Source organism: Ambystoma mexicanum, chromosome 12, assembly GCF_040938575.1.
Source record: "Ambystoma mexicanum isolate Mex_15411 chromosome 12, UKY_AmexF1_1, whole genome shotgun sequence".
NCBI classification, from domain to species: Eukaryota; Metazoa; Chordata; class Amphibia; order Caudata; family Ambystomatidae; genus Ambystoma; species Ambystoma mexicanum.
Genome location: NC_090936.1, coordinates 520,632,117 through 520,649,324, shown reverse-complemented (window position 1 = coordinate 520,649,324; position 17,208 = coordinate 520,632,117). Strand labels below are relative to the sequence as shown.

The 17,208-nt window shown below is 46.4% G+C and overlaps 1 protein-coding gene across 3 annotated transcripts in view; it reads left to right on the top strand.

Moving 5' to 3' along the window:
* The first annotated feature begins 9,163 nt into the window (after nt 1-9,163).
* RAB19 (RAB19, member RAS oncogene family) overlaps nt 9,164-17,208 on the top strand; it is a 102,561-nt gene continuing 94,516 nt past the window's right edge. Inside the window, exon 1 of one of the 3 annotated variants that reach the window (XM_069628818.1) lies at nt 9,164-9,304. The gene's annotated coding sequence lies outside the window, so the exon portion shown is untranslated. Of the gene's footprint in view, nt 9,391-17,208 lie in introns of all 3 variants that reach the window. The other 2 variants (XM_069628817.1, XM_069628819.1) reach the window with 2 other exon arrangements.

The following is a 17,208-nucleotide window of genomic DNA, read 5'->3' as shown; positions in this document are numbered from 1 at the left end:
CGTCCTTGTATAGATTATCGTGCATTGAATGCAGCAACCATTAAAAACCAGTATCCCCTTCCTCTGATTTCTGGCCTTCTTGACCAGTTGGGTTCTTCCAAAATATTCACTAAGTTTGATCTTAGAGGAGCTTACAATCTCGTCAGCATGAGAGAGTGAGACGAATGGAAGACCGCATTTAAAACACGTTATGGTCTGTTTGAATATCTTGTCATGCCTTTTGGCTTATGTAATGCCCCGGCCACCTTTCAAGCTTTCATGAACGATCTGTTTTACGACATTCTTGATCAATTTGTTGTTGTCCACCTGGATGACATTTTGATTTATTCTCAAAACCAGGAAGACCACGAAAAACATGTCAAGATAGTACTCCAACGTCTGAGAGAACATAGATTGTTCGTTAAAGCCGAAAAGTGCATATTTCATGCCTCAGAGGTGGAATTTCTGGGATATGATCTTACTAACAATGGTGTGCGCATGAGTCAATCCAAAATTAGTGCGATCTTGGAATGGCCTGTGCCCAATTCAGTCAAATCATTCCAATCATTCCTGGGATTTGCAAACTTTTATAGACGCTTCATCAATGGGTTTTCTGAAATATCTGCACCACTTACCTCTCTGACAAGTGTCAAAGTACCATTTGTATGGTCTTCAGAAGCCCAGGGAGCCTTTGATCAATTAAAATCAGCCTTCACTTCCCCTCCTGTCCTCAAACATCCTGATCCCAAGCTTCCTTTTTTTGTTGAAGCTGATGCTTCAGGTTATGCCATTGGGGCGGTATTGTCTCAAACCTGTACGCATTCGGGAGAGATTCATCCTGTTGCCTATTTCTCTCGTAAATTGACAGTTTACGAAAATAAAAAATAATTATTCCATCACAGAACGTGAACTTTTAGCCATCAGAGACGCATTCTTAGAATGGAGGCATCATCTTTTGGGGGCTAAACACCTTGTAACGGTATACTCTGATCACTGCAGTCTGTTAGCCTTCAAATCTATGAAATGTCTTACAGCTAGACAGGGCGGTGGCATTTATTCTTTTCACAAAACCAATTTGTTATTACATACCGTCCTGCTAAAGCTCAAGTTCCGTCTGATACTCTCTCGCGTTTACATGCGGATGGCCAGTCTCAACAGATCGAAGCTCTTCCTCTTCTACCAAACAAGGTTGTTTGTGGTTGTTCGGTTCAGCCCTCTTTGCGTTCAATTATCCTTGATTGGGTTTCAAAACATCCAAAAGAGATCATTGACCTCAATCTGGAAATCATCCAGGGTATGCCATTCATTCAAGGGCGCGTCTATATACCATCAGGTCAAGCTAGAGATTTAGCTCTTCAGTGGTCTCACGATTCCTTGATTGCTGCACATCCAGGAAGTCAAAAAACTCTTGAAGCCTTACGGCGTTGGGCCTGGTGGCCTTCTATGGTTCATGACGTAAAGGATTACATTTTGACTTGTTCCATTTGCACTCAGTGTAAAACCTCTAGAGCCAAACCAGTTGGATTGTTACAACCTCTTCCTGTGCCGTACAAACCTTGGCAGATGCTGTCTATGGATTTCATTGTGGAACTTCCTGACGTTCAGGGCTATGACACTATTTGGGTAATCGTTGATTACTTCACTAAATACGCATTGTTCATACCTTGTTCTGGTTTACCTGCAGCTCCTGAACTGGCAAAACTGTTCTTGACGAATGTGTTTCGTTTCTTTGGTTTACCCTCGGTTATTGTTTCCGATCGTGGCACCCAATTTACGTCACGATTCTGGAAGGCTCTTACAGCTTCTTTGGGTATTGAGGACAGGTATTCCTCAGCTTACCATCCTCAAACGGATGGGCAAACTGAGAGAACTAATGCTACCATCGAACAGTATCTACGTTGTTTATGCCTTCAGAACCAACATTCTTGGTTTACTTCTTTGCCTTATGCAGAGTTTGCATATAACAACTCTATGCATACATCAACTGGAGTTTCTCCTTTTTTCGCCCTATATGGTGGTCATCCTAGGGCACTTCCACTTGATCCGGTATTACCGGTCATTAATCCTGCAGCAAAGGATTGCATCAGAGATATCGATAAGATTCATCGGGATGTACGCTGCCATTTACTCCGAGCTCAAGATCGTGCCAAGAAGTATGCCGATGTGCATCGATCACCTGCTCCAGTCTATCGCAGTGGCATGAAGGTGTGGTTATCGTCCTGCAATTTGCGAATTGCAGGTAAACGCTCGCTTCTGCCTAAATTTGTGGGACCCTATGTCATTACTGATGTCATCAATCCTGTGGCAGTTAAGCTTTCTTTGCCGCGATCATGGCGCATACATCCAGTCTTTCACGTCTCCTTGATCAAGCCTTTCATCCATGGGACCCGTCTGCCTACTCGTCCTTCGCCGATCTTGGTGGATGGTGAGGAGGAATATGAGGTCTCGCGTATCCTGGACTGCAGGGTGTCTAGGGGTACGTTGTTCTACCTCGTGGATTGGAAGGGGTATGGGCCTGAGGACGGTACTTGGGAGCCACTCTCCAATTTGAATTGTCCGGTTCTTCTGAGGAGCTTCCATTCCGCCAGGGGGTTGCCGGTGTCTTTTGGGGAGGATGCTGTTACACTTCAGACTTCCCCGCCGGCATCCTTGCAGAATACAACTTCTTTACAGGCTCCTCTATGGTCCAGGTACAAGCTACCATGGCGTCTGTACAAATGTCGACGCACTCCAGGTCACCTGACACGCCTTGTACGTGGAAGACGTACAGCAAGCCACGCCCCTCTTACGACTATAAAACCACTGTCTTCCAAGGGGCTCGTTGCTGCTAATTAGCGTTACCAGCTACACGCGGTTTCATCCGTTTCCTCTTCGTGTCTCCCTACACAAATCCTTATCTGAACTCCTGGTTTTGACCTTTTGCCTGAAATTTGGATTGCTTCGTCTTCTCCATTGTTCTTGTTGTGATCGTCTGGTTAGTAAGACTTGGAACGCTACTCATCTGTGTCTTGCGGTTCTTCCCTGGTTGCCGCTCTGCACACCAATTTTGTTGTCTACATTCGGATCATCTCAACAACTACTCAACTATACCCGTGTACTCAGGTACATATTCATTGTCTTCCATGGACATTGTCTTCTGTTGGATTCTGGGACATTGAGTGTCTTTCCTGTGAGATTGCTTTTCAGTGCATATGAACGCTTTCCTGAACTGCACCAACCCGACCCTAGTGCGTCCCTCGTGCCGTTCGGGGTTACTTACCTATACTAACTTCCCTGTTTGTTATTTTCTCCTGTCGTTGTCTTCAGAATCCTGGACTCCTCTTACAATCCTGGACTCCTCTTACTTCATTTATCTTTACTCAGGTCAGTTGTTATCAATTCTATAGCTAAAGTGGGAATCGATACTGATTTAGATTTATTCCACTCATTCGTGTTATTCTTTGTAGATTATCCCGGGGAAACGTAACTCCACTCCAATATCCATATAGGTAGTTGTCCAATCATTTTAACTGTTCTAATCACTTGTTTAACATCAACACATCAACAATGTCTAATATCTTGGTATTCTTTTGCAGCATTGGTATTGGCGGTGTGTGTTCTCCCAGCTCTTTTACTCAATTGACACCTCTGTCTGTTCTAACTAAAACAGCAGAGAGGTACATTGTGGAAAAGAGCCCCTCTTTGAGGAAGCCTGAGTCTTGTACTCAGGGGAGCTGGGATGGAAGGCTGAATTCGGAATTCTATACTACCAACACCTCCAAGGTCGTGTTCTCCGCATCTTCGACCTATTCGGAGTGGTGAGTAACACTGCTTCCATCCTTAACGCATGTAACTTTGATATCTCCTGGCAGCGACCCAGCTCTAGGATGCGAGGCAGGGCGATACCCAGTTCTCTGAGAACTTGTCTCTGTAGTTTTCCTGATGAACACCCTTGGATGAGCTAGTTCCTGACTGTATCGTCCGGGTTGGTTCGGGTTGTTCCATGCACATGCCACTGACAGCCTCCTGAGGCGGCCATAGAAAGTGTCCAGTGTTTCATCTTCCTTCTGGCGAGTGGACAGCATGACAAAACGCTCAGTCAGCATTGGCCAGGGGGAGAAAGTAATTGTGTAGAACAGTCTTTGCTGCACCATAGGACGCATCTGCAGGCTGGAGGGAATCAAAAATCTTGTGCACTGCAGGTCCGGCAGCATACAGCAATGTGGCCAGCTTGCTGTCATCATTGGTTTCCACTATTGCTCAAAAGTACATGTCTAGGCGATCAACCCATCACCTCCACCTAGGCCCCAGGCTGGCTGGAGGGCCAGACACATCAAACTCGGGGATGGGTGGAAGGGCTGCCGGGGCCCTCATCTGTGCCATTGCTGGAGGTGGAGGTGGGGGCTGTCCTTGAGGCTGCTGTTGTACTGCTGGCTGCCCTCCGTCCTGGTTCGCTGGATCACTCATGGGTCAAGCACACGAGCACCCCTCTTGGACTGCACAGGGGCAGCAACTCACCCAACCAGATTGGCCTATTGAGGCCACCTTGATCTTCCAAACTTCCACACCAGGACACACACAGGACAAGCCCTTGCAGGCCTTCTTGATCTTCATAAATCCCCACCAGTACAGCTCCAGGGCACAGAGCACCCAACAGAAAGTCCAGACAGGGTAAATGGCCACTGAACGTGTAACCAGGCCCCCAAAGTTCAGTGAGGAGTGCCCAAAAATTGAGCCAGGGAGGCCTAGGGTAGATGCATAGAATAGCCAGTATCCCCCCAGTACCTCACCTTCACTCGATGAGATTCACCTCGAAAATTGCATAAAAATCAAAATTCCACGCATGTCCATGCAGGAATAGCTGTCAGCTATTCAAATTTCCCAAAATTATGCATGGATTGCATTCATGGGCCACTCCGGAGCGCCGTGAAACATCTGTATCATAAAGGAAAAAATGGCTGCCACCGCGTGGGCCGCACCCTTCCCCAGGTGTGGAATGAGTGGATTCCGTCCCTCGTTCATGTGAAAAAATTGCAGCAATTATCACCGCCAGGTCCAGGTTCGTCACTGGCCTCGTTGCCACTGTTGTGGGGGTGTCCCATACCCCCCAATCGATGGTATGTGTGCCCCCAGCCCCCCTCTGGCAAAGACTCACATGGAGATGTTGTGTAGGCTCGGGCTCCCCGGTCGCACTACGCGACTCGGGCAAGGCCCCTTTATTTAAAGGCACGGGGCGGAGTGCAACGTCACTCCGCCGTGTGCCGAAGCCCTTAAAGGGGCAGCACCACAATTAAGAGACTTGTAAAAGGCTCCCTGATACTTTTCGTTCTTCACAGAGGGATACACACACACACACACACAAAGTTTGGCAAACCAATTTCTGTTTTTCCCTCCCTGCATGTCAACATAACTTCAGGTTAGGTAAGAGTTTGTGCAACTGTGATGCTGTGGCAGAGGTGCAGGGGTGCAACACTTACTCATGTCAGCAGGGAATTCCGATTCTATGTTCCCTTGCAGAGTCACAAACCTGTGCTATCCAAGGCACTGGTAAAGAAACTGAATAACACAACACGGTTAGATTCAATGCTATCAAGCAGTGTTGAGTTCTGTTGGTATGATAACGCCATATATAATCATCCTTACATTTTTAGAAAATGTTGTGAACTGTATTTCTTGGATATTTAAATGTAGAGGAATACTTTGTATGGGAATACTAGGTCTAGCGGTGGACATGAGTTCAAAGGTCACAGATGTAGAGTTGGATAAGTCAGCAGCCATCATGGTGAGTGCCCAGGGTGTGCAGATGTTCATGTGAGCCGCTTGATGTGAACAAATATGAAGTTGGGAAGTAGAGTGGAGTTGAATTCTTGAGTCAGTCCAATTGGATGCAGTGGGGGAGAGCGGAGAGGTGGAGTTTTGATTTGGTGCGGCGGGCAGTGGGCAGAAATGGCTGTAGGCGAAAGCATGGCCTTGAGCGGTCAATGGATGGGTAACAACCAAAGAACAATCAGAGCCTGTGACCCTTCTCACATATATCTTCACTTCCCACGACAGCAGCTTCCGCCTGTAGGCAGTAGTTACAGCCCCACCTAACAGCAAAAACTAAACAAGCATTGGCAATGCCAACAGTGTTTGCTTTTGTGTAGGCATGGAAAAGGCATTTGCCAATCACTGTCATCGTGGTATTACCTGACCATCGACTGTAGCAGCTGCAAAATGGTGCAACTGCCAGGGCATATACTATAAGTATCTGGCAAATGTGTAATAATTATGCACAAGTCAAAACTGTTGGCTTTGCCAATGCTTGTTTTTGACAGGACTTCGGTGAAGGACATGCATAGTGCTTATAAATCGAGCAGCTGAAAGCAGACCTGGTTAAGACAATTTTATTGCACCAGTAGCATGTTTTCAGCTCCAATTAAGTCATTTGCACTCATTATGAGTCCGGCGGTAGCCGTGCCGGTAAATACCGGCACGGCTGCCGCCGGAGTCATTTTTTTTCCGGCACCCGGCAATGGGGACTTACCGGGCCATTATAGCCCCGGCGGTCCCGGTAATTCCTCATTGCCGGGTGCTGGAAAATATTACTCCCCATTCCCATTTGAGTCCCATTGGACTCAATGGGAAGGGGGAGGACGGATGCACTGGCACCATTCATGAATGGTGCTGGTGCATCCGTCAAGGTCTGCGAGCGGGTGCCGTTCTGCCCGCCAGGTCAGACCTGGAGGACTGAAAGGCACCTGCTCGCAGACTCGTAGTTTGCCAGTCCGGAAACAACGGTAACGGCAAGCTTACTGGTACCGTTGCTTCCGGACTGGCAAACTTGTAATGATCCCCATTAACTCTCTGAAAGCTGCTTTGAAAAAACATTGGCAGGCACTTCGAGCACAAAGTATGATTCTATGGCTCGATAAAGGTATCTCAAATAGATCTCAGAAGGATGGGTTTTGGTGCGGGAGGGGCAGGAAGTGGGCGGGAATGGCCATAGGGATTAGCATGGTCATGGGCAGTTAATGGGTGGTTAAATAATCATACAACACCTAGTAGCTTTGTGTCCCTCTTCCTATGCAATTTCTCTCTAGCTAAGCTCTAATGTAATTGTTTTGGCTTATGGCGCCACTTAATAACTAAAAAAGGTCACTGGTACGATTAAGACACATCCACCTGCTGTTGTTTTATTACTTGTTTTATTACGTTCTATCATTGCTTAAATTGTTAAAAAAAGATAAGTGCATGGGCTCAAATAATTTCTATCACAACCATTACATGTCAGGATGGGCAGTTGCCCGCCCACTGTTGCCACCCCCCATGGCTACTCCCCACGCTGTCATCATATATGGGGTAAAAGCTGCAACTCCCACCGGCTTATTATGGTTGATGGATGTACTCACCACGGCGGAGTGCGTGATTTACAAATACCAATCAACATACACATAAACTAACACACTTGTCGTGTCTTGACATGAGACACTTGTTTAAGTGTGTCTTTAGACACAATCATCATTTACATTTGCAGTGTTTGTTTCGACACTAAGTCATTTTCAAGGCTGATGTGTTATCAATGGCAACATATCCAAATATCACAGATATTGTGTGCATATATATTGTAAAGTAAAAATTATAGATGCCAGCATAAAAGAAAAGCACGTATGTGTAAAGGTCAAAATAAAAATAATATGTGGTTACACCCCCAAAATCATAGCAAATGGGCAAGGAGGTCAAGCAAGAGGAAAAACAGACAAGAACAAAAAAACATTGTTAAGTTTAAATATTACTTTGCACTAAATTGCAATGTCAAATTAGTGTGTGGGTTATGTAAAGCACCATACCTTCACATGGTCGGTAAAAGGATATGCCCGTACTGTTAAGTGCTTCAAGTTAATCAATAGTTGGTGCATTAGTATGCCCACATCACCATTAGTGCCATGAAAGAGATAATTTAACCATACTTAGCAAGTATATTGGTTGGTACTCGACAATAAACTTTAAATAGAAGGAACACCTCAAGACTTATTTGTGAATGACTAAATTGTGTAGTATATAGTTATACTCTAGAGGCATAGCGCGACCCGCTAGCACCAACAAACACTGTGATTTAAAGCTAGTTTTTTTTGGGTAGACCACTTGGTACCGGTGACGCAGCTTGCCACAACATAGACCAAAGCGGCCAGAGCGCACTCGCTAATGGTTATATCCTCACAAACGCTTTTCTTTTATCATTTACATTTGGCTCTGATTCGATAGGTGTTTACTATGTGACTGGCAGTTACAATAATAAAGTTGCCAAAACACCATATAATCAAACAATTAGTGCCAGGGCTCAGAAATAAGGACCAGGGCTGAGTCCTGTCAAACACACCCACACATTAAGCACTGTGTTCTATATTATAATGCTCCTGCACTGCAAAAGCAAAGTATGATGAAATCTCACACCACTGAAATAAAAGGTGCTTATAAATCCCCAGCATCGTGAAATATACTAAAGACGCAGATTCCTGCATGTGTACCGTAATTGAATTGCCCGATCCAAAGACGCATGTGTCACTCACTATACATGGGACTCGGGATAGATATTCATGCGCCAATGTACCCTCAAGGTGAAAGAAGTGATGGATATGCTTGCAATCCCATTTTAGGTTCTTAAGAAACACCCCCACCCCCAGTGGAGTCCTTATGCATTTAGCTTGTGTAATAGGCCGAAAGGTTCCCTCATTGTCCCTGTGGCTAACTTTTTATTTAATTTCCCTTAGACAACTTGCCGCCTTTAGCAAAGCAAATTCAAAGCCGGCGGCGGCGGCATCAGGAAGCCCGATGCCAGCGGAGGCTATGAGTTAGTTTTACTAACGTAAGCAAAGCAAACTCAGAGCCGGCAGCGGCATTGGGATAGTTTTAGAAACGAAACCACTGGTGATAGAGTTTCTAGTAAAGGGTGGGGCGTGTGCAGGCTGTGTGGGACTAGGTTTTACACGTTGAGGGCGGAGCCTGTATATTTTGCAAGCTGTACCTGGATGGCTGAAGGTGGAGCTTGATAAGCAAGGAAGCTCGGCTTGCGAATATCTGATGTGTTATGGCGCTGCTTGTGGAGGTGAGGGCGGGGCCTGCTTGGATGACGCCAGCACCTTGACATGTGAGGGGCGTGCTCCGATTTACAGGGGGCGATGTCCATATAGGTTTAAGGGCGGGGTCTTATCTCCCGTGGGGGCGGTCTGGCATAAAGTCGAGAAGTAAACAAGAGAAGGGCATCAGGTGCACAAAATCTGTTGTTGTCTCTTACATGGACTACACTTCCCGGGTAGCGTCGCGCCCAGACACTTACCTGTTGGCTGGACAGGTGACCTGAGAGGAGGTGAGATCCGGGAACAGAGAGGCTGTGACAGGTGAGACGGGAAGGCACTGTACAGGATGGGCGAACGGGAATCCAGGCCAATTAGGGTGAGATATCACGGCGATCAAGAGAAGGGCGATAAGCACTCGATCGGGCAAGTTAAAGTGCGTTTAAGATACGTGTGAGGTTCATAATGTCAATTTGGGAGAGAAACCCAGTCCATAGCAACACAACAAGAAACAATAAACAGCAACAAAGAGATCGATATTCACGTTTTATGAGCACTTCTGTCGGTGTCCGATGTAAGGAATCAAACATTGGCAAAGCCAATAGGTTGGGTTTTTTGGTAAGTGTGAGTGCATGAATAATATGGTGCTTGTATAGATTGATGGATGGTTGCGTGGATGAAAATTGTTTCATGGGTGTCTCCCGGTGAGTTGTTGAATATGGCTATACAGGTGGATGAATGAGTGGGAGAATGTGGTTGTATGATGGATGAATAGATGCATGGATGGATGAGCGAGATATATGGCTGTATTGATGGATGAGTTGGAGAATATGGTTGTATGATGATGGATGGATGGATGAGACACATGGCTGTACTGGTGGATGGATGAGTGGGAGAATGTGGTTGTATGATGTATGGATGGATGGATGGATGAGACACATGGCTGTACTGGTGGATGGATGAGTGGGAGAATGTGGTTGTATGATGGATGGATGAGCGAGAGATATGGCTGTATTGATGGATGAGTTGGAGAATGTGGTTGTATGATGATGGATGGATGGATGAGACACATGGCTGTACTGGTGGATGGATGAGTGGGAGAATGTGGTTGTATGATGTATGGATAGATGGATGGATGAGGGAGATATATGGCTGTACTGGTGGATGGATGAGTGGGAGAATGTAGTTGTATGATGGATGAATGGTATAATGGTTATATGATGGATGAGTGAGATATATGGTTGTACTGGTGGATGGATGAGTGGGAGAATGTGGTTGTATGATGGATGAGTGGGATGTATGACTGTACTGGTGGATGGATGAGTGGGAGAATGTGGTTGTATGATGGATGAGTGGGATGTATGGCTGTACTGGTGGATGGATGAGTGGGAGAATGTGGATGTATGGCTCGACAAGTGGCTGAGTATGACTGTTTGGGGATTGGGTGAAGACATATGAATGTTTTTTGGGTGGAAGAATATGCAGGGGTGGATTGATGACCGGGTCAAAGTATGAGTGGCTGAAAATAGGTGGCTGGATGAGTGGGTATATATGGTTGTGTGGACAACTCAGGAGTTTGCCTTGGATGCAAAGCTAAAACACAATCCAAACATCAACATTTTGGTAGAGAATTTCTTTAAGGGTTCCCCATCCTCATATGAAGGAAACCACTTGAGCCTTAGCCTAATCCTACTTCCCAACTCACAAATAGTTATTTGAAATGCCAAGCACCTGTTATCTGTTGTAAAGACCACTCGATCATGGAAGGAAGTCACGAGACGTGTTGCTCTTTACTCATTCTTTATTAAACTAACTGCCCTTTCCAATCTGGGGCACCTCCTCTGCTTCCTCTTCGCTCATCCCCTTAACCATTTCCTTACTGCCTCCTCTTCCCTCATAACACCTTCCAATATCTCCTTACGTCCATGTTACATTTCTTCAATGAGTCTGCATGGCTTCTTGACGGTTCGCCTGGGTCACCTCCCTCCCTACTATGTCTTCGCCTCCTGCTCTGGCTGCAGTCGGGGGGAGGGGTTTGTTCTCGCTCTCCTCTCCTCCTCCTTCGGACGCCCTCATCTCCTGTCTGGTGTCTTCATCCAGTTTGAAGTGTTTGAAGAACGATGCGTTCCTTGTGACGGCCCTTTGGGCGTTGGCGGATGCTACCATAGTCCCTTTTATCTCAGTCACTCTGATTGGGTTGCTGTTGCATTCGGCATCTGTCTTTCTTTGCATGCACTGCTTTGCTAGCACCTCTTATCCTTCTTCAAATTCCTTGTCCTTTGCTCCTCTGGTCCTGTCAGTCCTTTCCTTGGGAAATATTTCGCTGCTCTGTCCCGTGCCCTTACTTCTTACTTCTTCCTGAAGCCTCCTCGACTCTCTTGGTTCCCTTTGGGCAATGGTGGTCTCTTGGGGTAGGCCCTCACCAGGTCTACAGGTGCTACTCCTGTCACTGAGTGTGGTGTGTTCCGGTAGTGTCGGAGAATGCAGCACAGGGCTAGCTGGATTGGCATTTCTTTGATGGTCGCCTCTGGATAGTCCTCTTGATGGATGGCATAAAACACGCTGCCATACCATTGGCCTTTGGCCACAATGGGGTTATCCTCTGGTGGTTGAACCCTAGATGTTTCGCAAATCTGTGGAACTCATGGCCATTGAATGGCGGTCTGTTGTCTATCAACGATGGTGGGGATGCCCCACTTGCTGAATGAACACTTTGTCTATGATCCCAGTGGTCTGGGCAAAAGCTGTGCATGATGTGCGTTTAATGATAGGAAAGCTGGCAAACTCATTGATGATAACTAGCAGGTAGTCCCCAGTTTTGAGCGGGTCATAGAAGTCCATTGTGTCTCCTCACCGTACCTCTTTGGGGATGTTTGTCGGTTGCAGTGGCAGTGGAGGGTCACTCCGTGCTGCACATTGGCATGGTAGGCATCTTCTCACGGTATCTTCCACCATTGCGTCCATGAGTGGGTACCATGCTGATCGCCTGAGTAAGTGTTTGGTTTCCCCCACCCCCAGTGTCTTTCATGAGCTTGCTGCACTACTCCTCTGTGGGGAGACGATGGGATGACTATCAGCATTCTTTCAGTAGTATCTCCTGTTCAGACATTGCCAGTTCCATGCTGATCTTGGACATGTGTTCCAACTCCTGTTTGTTCACTCCCTCGCATTGGCGTGAGACTCTTTTAACGTCCCTCCATTTGTTCAACGCAGTGAGCTCCCTGGCCCACCTAGTTGATGGACAGCTTGCGTTGCTCTGGCTATGTCCTCAATGCTGAGTGTGGGCAGTAGTGCCTGTTCGGTGACATAGCATAGGTATTCTGCATTGCTCCCCTAGTTCCCCCTCATGGCGACGGCCCTGTCATTGCTGGGTGTCTGGATGTGTAGTCTGCCGGGTTGTTGTCACCTCATGCCCAGTGGATGATGGCATAGTTGTATTCTTGGAGGCGGATTCCCCGCCTTTCGATCCTGGGAGGCAGGGACGCCATTTTATCAAAATCACAGGGGTAGCGAAAGTTACATCACATGACCCTTGTCCTCTGATAAAGTCACAGGAAGTGATGTAATTTGACCCCACCCCAAAGTGACATCACGGGAAGCAATGGAACTCGACCGTTTACCCATTGACAAAACAGGAAGTGGCATCACATAGCAGTGTTTCTAAGTATACTATGAAAAATATGGTTACAATACCACTGCAACGTGATATACATTTCATTCAAGAATGGATCACCATATGTATTGTCAGAAAAAAACATGCTATAACTGCAACTTGCTAAAAGCAAAATACATACTCCGAAATAGATGCTTATTCTATTCGAAATGCTTTTGGGAGGATTTTGGCTGCATTGTGAGTTTGAGGAGTTTAAGACAGACTAAATCAGTGACTCACTGTATTGCTCGCCAATAGTGCACGGACAGTAATTTATCACCAGTACAGCCGCAGAGCCAATACTTTGAGCGCAGGTAGACAACGCAATGACTTACAACCACACGCACACTTAGAGAGTAAGTAGCACTTATACGGCTATTTATTCATAGTTAGGCATATATACAATACAAGCATAGATCAGATAAATCATAGGAAAGACAGTAAATTAGCAAGAATACATCACCATGGGCGTAACTTGACGAAACCTCATCTCGCCAGAAGCGGCTGAAAGACCCCGATAACAGCCAGGCCGAGAGCACAACAGCCCACAGGTATGTCGGACCGGAGCGTCCCCCCTCCGACTGAGGTCTTTGTGCTTATCCCGTCTGACCGTTGAGGGGTTCCGCATATATGCCCTCCTCAACAAGGGGTGGCAACTTCTCAAACCTTCTGGCAATGCGCTTGCACATTGATGGGTGACCGTTGGTTGCCAGCTGGGTCAACCGACAGTAACCCCAAGGAGCAAAGCGCTTCCCTCTCCTAAACGCCCCGGAAAACAAGTCCATAACTCATCTCAAAACCTTGGCGCAAGCATAGCAAACCAAAACAAACCTCGTTATCAGGTACCAGCCGGCACCTGCGGATCTTAGCTTTCCCAGCTCCGTGTCCTTGGCTGAGAAGGCCTGCATTCCAAACCCATCAGCGAATAACGTTGAAAACATGTTGTTTCGCAAAGCAAGTGCAGCTTTCCACTGAGGCATGGATAAATATCCATTATGGCTCTGAGTGCCCCCAGAATGCACTGCGCACCAGCGCCATGTTTTAGCTCGAACACCACAATCCACCCTTGGATATTTACCTTCCATAGCCCAGTGGCAAAGGAGGCGGTCTTTGAAACCGCCGAAATATTAGAACCAAGTTGGGAATACATTGAATACAACAACAAGCTATTATGATAGCTAATATAATACAAATGCAAGCAAAGGCATAACGCAGTGTACCTCCAATATCAGGAATCCATGAAAATAACCAAACCCACCAATTTCCAGTATGACCCTGGGATACTTGAGAGATGAGATCTCTCAAACCTCGAATATGACTTTCAATGGATCGTGAATGGTCACTTAAATTAAAACAACACATCCCTTCAACTGCGTTACAACCTAAATTATATTTCAGCAATAGATAATCAACGGCAGCCCTGTTTTGCAAAGTCGCTTTTCTAATAACTTTGCTGTCAAGGAGTAACTCTTCTAAAGCTTGAGAAGTATGATTGAGTCCTTTTACTACTAAACATGCTAATTTGATGAAAGACGTATACCCCCCAGCAGCTAAACCTCAAACTCCCACTAATGAAAGGGTTAATGCTAGAACCTCAGCTTCTGATAGCAAATGCACATGTGAATCACAATCGGGGGATAGACCCACAGATTCGAAAGTTGATCTTTTGCTTCGAGATATTGCTGGGTGTAAAGGGAACATCATTAGTCCTAATCGAGTTAAGGCACATGGACCTCCAGAGATGTTAGCTGGAATGTAGGTCTATGTGATGTTGCCACATGAAAAGAGCCATCCTGTTAGAAGTTTCACATGATTCAGATGACTGGCAGCTATCACGGTATGATTGCAAGACATAGTATTATTCACACTGGTACATGTGCTTGGAACTCGTGAACACAATCGTTTCTCGAACACAGTTTGATTTTTCTGTTTGGTTAAATTTAGCTGTTGGCATTTGCCAATTTCTTTAGCATTGCAGGTCATAAAGTAGCACACATCGCCTTGAGTTATATTGTAGGTTATAATACGTGTCAAGTTTCTCCATTTGCGATCCGTTTCCTGGCAAAACCTGCAGTACTCATAGATGGAAAAGGATTGTCTGATATCGGAATCTTGAACTAACAAATCATTGTGCGTGACGCCAAAAATGTGCTTTAGAACCGGAACTGGCGTCGGCACTGCAACTAAACACGTGGTCAGTAAAGCTTCAGCATTGGGCACATCGGTTGAGCAAAAGTGCGTAATGTTGAGTACCTGCTGTGCCAAGTATGTCCACATATTCTCCGTTTGGGTAATCATCGGGGAATATTTTCGCCGTCCTAAAGACGCCTCTTGCATAGCTGGCATCAACGTTGTTTGCACTTGCACCTGACGTGTTCGTCGCCTTCCATGAATCCATGTCGTTGGTCTGGCTGGCTTTTCGGCATCGGTATCGAGCTGCTTTCGGACACCATTGCTCCTCATCATCGGTCTCCCATGGATCATTGGCACAGATATGACATTTTTCATCCGGAGCATCATGCCGTTTGACTCTCCCAAATGGAGTCCATTTAGTTCCACAATCACACCAGCCAGACACAGGATCTACAAGGCAAACCCAAAAAAGAGATATCCGTGTTGAAAATCACTCCCTTAGGTAACATTTGTCTGCGGGCACATACTGCCATTAGTCTTTACCAGGTTCCATTACTAAGACTACCTGGTCTTTGCGTGATGCAATAACATCTGCGGGCACTGGTGGACCACTTGGCCTTTCGACCCACACCTTTGCACTCGGTATCATGCTGTCTGAAGAGCCAAAACCACGATCCCCATGGGTAGTTAACACTGTGGGAGGCTCCCCCATTTTAATCATGGACAACTTAACGGGGATGATAATTAGCTGAGCCACTCTATCACCCTTATGAATCGGTAACACTTGGTCCCCACTATTCATCAAGATGACTTTGATCTCGCCTTGGTAATCAGCGTCAATGACCCCTCCTAACACTTGGACTCCCTTTAATGCTAGTCCAAATCTAGGGGCAATCCATCCCATCCTCGTCGCCAAAAATGTATTGCTCGCAAATAGTGCACGGACAGTAATTTATCACCAGTACAGCCGCAGAGCCAATACTTTGAACGCAGGTAGACAACGCAATGACTTACAACCACACGCACACTTATAGAGTAAGTAGCACTTATAGGGCTGTTTATTCATAGTTAGGCATATATACAATACAAGCATAGATCAGATAAATCATAGGAAAGACAGTAAATTAGCAAGAATACATCACCATGGGCGTAACTTGACGAAACCTCATCTCACCAGAAGCGGCTGAAAGACCCCGATAACAGCCAGGTCGAGAGCACAACAGCCCACAGGTATGTCAGACCGGAGCGTCCTCCCTCCGACTGAGGTCTTTGTGCTTATCCCGTCTGACCGTTGAGGGGTTCCGCATATATGCCCTCCTCAACAAGGGGTGGCAACTTCTCGAACCTTCTGGCAATGCGCTTGCGCATTGATGGGTGACCGTTGGTTGCCAGCTGGGTCAACTGACAGTAACCTCAAGGAGCAAAGCGCTTCCCTCTCCTAAACGCCCCGGAAAATAAGTCCATAACTCATCTCAAAACCTTGGCGCAAGCATAGCAAACCAAAACAAACCTCGTTATCAGGTACCAGCCGGCACCTGCGGATCTTAGCTTTCCCAGCACCGTGTCCTTGGCTGAGAAGGCCTCCATTCCAAACCCATCAGCGAATAACGTTGAAAACATGTTGTTTCACAAAGAAAGTGCAGCTTTCCACTGAGGCATGGATAAATATCCATTATGGCTCTGAGTGCCCCCAGAATGCACTGCGCACCAGCGCCATGTTTTAGCTCGAACACCACACTCACCCCCTGAAGTGCGCCTGAAATAAAACTTTAATGAGTTTAGCAATTCTTGTATAGAATTTCAGAAACACAGATTATTTTTTATTCCTATTCTTTCTTATTTAGGGTCACTGCTCAAAATGTTACAGTTGTGGAAACCCCTGTTTTTTTTAAGAAGCCTGAACAAGAATGCTAGCTACTCTAGAAACAAAGGGGCACATGGCATTGGCCACAGCCGGGGAGCTTCAATTTGTAAGAAATAAAAACGTTTTTTTTCTTTTTTTAGGGGTAGTAAGGGAGACCAGAGGGGATAGCAAGGGAGACCCCAGCGGTTGCACGTGCGACCCCTGGTGACCCCTAAATGACGTCCCTCCTGGGAGGCATCTTTGTTCTTGGTTTGCCAAACAAAGATAGGAGAGCCTGGTGGCCTGTCACAAAGGTGAATTCCTTCCCTATTACGAAGTGATGGAAGTATTTGCACGCCTATACTGCAGCCCGGCTCTCCTTTTCCGCCTGCGAATATGCCCTATGTGTCGGGGGATAGGGACCTGATTGCGTACACTACAACACAGCTTGCTGGGGTGTCCGGCCTTTCACATTGAGCCAAGATGTCTCCTAAACCGACTGGGCTGGCGTCGACCACCAGTTCTGTGTGCCATCTTGGGTTGAAGTATGCTAGATGTGTCACTTTCGC